We start from the raw sequence: 2,806 nt of genomic DNA, 5'->3' as shown, positions 1-2,806 counted from the left end.
GTGTCTATCACTGTCACCTTTCTGGGCTTTTATTTCAGTCCAGTTCTTATGGAATCAGGCTCCAGGCCACCAGTGCTCAAGGGGTGAGTCTGTCACACCAGCTCTTATTAAATAGGAAAACTACAGGACTGTTCTCATGGGTCAGCCTGATGCAGGTCATGGTGAACTGAACTGTTCCTTAAAAATAATGACAATGTTGGGGCTTGCTCGCGGGGGCTTGTGGCTCCTTCCTGCGCTTCCTCTCTCTTTCGCTTAGGCCCGTGGCGCCGGCAGGATGGGCAAGTGTCGCGGTCTTCGTACTGCCAGGAAGCTCCGTAGCCACCGACGAGACCAGAAGTGGCATGATAAGCAGTACAAGAAAGCCCATCTGGGCACAGCCCTGAAGGCCAACCCTTTTGGCGGCACTTCTCACGCTAAGGGAATTGTGCTGGAAAAAGTAGGAGTTGAAGCCAAACAGCCAAATTCTGCCATCAGGAAGTGTGTCAGGGTTCAGCTAATCAAGAATGGCAAAAAGATCACTGCTTTTGTTCCCAATGATGGTTGCTTGAATTTTATTGAGGAAAATGATGAAGTTCTGGTTGCTGGATTTGGTCGCAAAGGTCATGCTGTTGGTGACATTCCTGGAGTCCGCTTTAAGGTTGTCAAAGTAGCCAATGTCTCTCTTTTGGCTTTATACAAAGGCAAGAAGGAAAGACCAAGATCATAAATTTTGATGATGAAAGCACGATAGTAATAAATTTTCTTATACCAAAAAAAAAAAAAAATAATGACAATGTCAAATTCCTTTTGTACTGAAAACAGAATCTTGGCAATTATAAACGTAGACTTTGCTTTCTTAGACTTTGGGCAATTTAAATCCAAATCAGACTAACCTAATCAAGAGAAATGAACTAATACAATATCCTGCAGGATTCCATAATAATATTTGGTCTGTATATTCTTTGAGAAATACTCAAGAATAAAATTTTGATAACTGAGCAAAAATGATGCTTGCCTTTCAACTCTGAACTTTATGGTAATAATCTCACTCACTCAAAAAAAACCACGGTGTAGAGGGAGATAAAGAATTTTATATGTTCTATAGTTCACTGAAGTGTGACTCACCCTTTTATTTATTTATACTTCTTTAAGTTTTTGCTTTCTTTGATCTTGTCTTTTTTAAAAAAAATTCTCCTGGGTTTTCTTCCTGCTTTCTGAAGCTACCAAGACTAATAGGGGTTTCTAGCAGGCGGCAGGCAGGCTGCTGTTCTGAAAATTCCAGCCCTCTAATTAATGATGCAGTGAACGAAGTCAAAAGATAAGCATCTGAAAGAAAAGCAAACCAATACAAAACAAAGGGAAGAAGCTATTAGAAATATTAATACTAGTTTTATATGAGTACTTTAGCATCTATTAAAGTCAGAATTGCTTTTGTGTACTATTACTGGTTGAATTCTGTTCCCCTAAAAATTATAGTGACATTTTAGACTCGAGGACCTCTGAACACGACATTATTTAGAAAATAGCCAGTATTGATATCATTTGGTGATCATGGTGTGGTCATACTGTGCTATGGTGGGCCTTTAATATAAGCGGCCTTCTAAGGGAGGAGAAAGGACACAAAGACAGAGATTCAGAGAAGAGACCATGTGAGGACAGACACGGTGACTGGACTTATGGTGCCAACGGTTAAGGAAAACCTGGGGCTCAAGAAAGGGAGAAAGGTGAGGAGAGCCTTCACCTCAGAGGGTAGCTGCCCTGGACAACACTTGGTTTCATTCCTCAGGTCTTCAGTCCTGACAGAATACCTTTCTGTTGTTTTAGCCCATCAATCTCTAGTACTTTCTTATAGAAGTCTTAAGAAACAAATAAATTCAGTCCTGAGAATAGAAACATAAATTGTGGGGAGAAGAATTAAAGTGAGAATTCCGTGGTATTTTCTTTTATGACAAATCAAGTTTTCAGAAACTCCTTTTACAAAATATTCTTTAAGATGGGTTAATTTCAGAGAGAATTTGTCTTTTTTGTGAACTTACTAGAAAACTTTTAAAGGTCTCTATTAATAGTTATCTTATCTCATAGACAACTATCCTAAAATCTACAGAAAATGTAAAATCTCTTAGAAATTGATCCTCTGTCAGGAAAAAAGTCTTTAAAACATTCCTCTCCTACTTCAGACAGAAAGTATAAGATTTCTCATTTTAAAAAACACTCTCTGCCTCACGTATATTAGCAAACCAGGCTGAGGCCTGTAAACAAAACTAAATAGCAGCCCACACTAGTCACTTCACACCACGCAGCAACAAGGAGAGTTTGTCAGGGTTGAATGTATAAGCTCTATGAGTTCCAGGTGAGGGGCAGGCCTCTGTGAGCCTCCAATCTTGACTGTAGTCAACTGGATGAGGAAGGCCTCAGGCAGGCAGGTTCACTGCACTTTTGACTCTGTTGTCAGATACTATTAGTTTCAGTTCCTCAAAATCAGAAGCCACTGTGTGATATGCATGACCTTGGAGACTGTGCTGTTGGTGTTTGAATTTGTGTTCCTGCTGTCATTTTCTGTGGAATGGCGACTGTAACATTGTGACACCCTCTGTGTAGCGTTTTCTGTGGAACTGGCCACCCTCTCAGACAAGCCCATGCTGTCATGGGCAAGGTTAGAGACACATAGAGGCCTGTTCACCTCCTGGATCCAAACCCAGATCCCTCATGTGAACAGGTGAGAGATTGTCATTGAGGAGGAGTTGGGAGCAGTCCACCCAGCAGAGGGCGCTCCCTGCTGCAGATCTGCTGGGCTAGATCCTGCACCCAAAGGCTTTTGTGATGTCTA

At 41.2% G+C, this 2,806-nt stretch overlaps 1 pseudogene; it reads left to right on the top strand.

Moving 5' to 3' along the window:
- Nucleotides 1-254: 254 nt before the first annotated feature.
- Nucleotides 255-767, top strand: LOC614219 (40S ribosomal protein S23 pseudogene; annotated as a pseudogene).
- The last annotated feature ends 2,039 nt before the right edge of the window (nt 768-2,806 follow it).

The sequence above is a fragment of the Bos taurus genome, chromosome 11 (assembly GCF_002263795.3).
Source record: "Bos taurus isolate L1 Dominette 01449 registration number 42190680 breed Hereford chromosome 11, ARS-UCD2.0, whole genome shotgun sequence".
Taxonomy (NCBI): domain Eukaryota; kingdom Metazoa; phylum Chordata; class Mammalia; order Artiodactyla; family Bovidae; genus Bos; species Bos taurus.
Note: the sequence above shows the minus strand (reverse complement) of the source record. Positions and strands in the feature narration are given on the sequence as shown.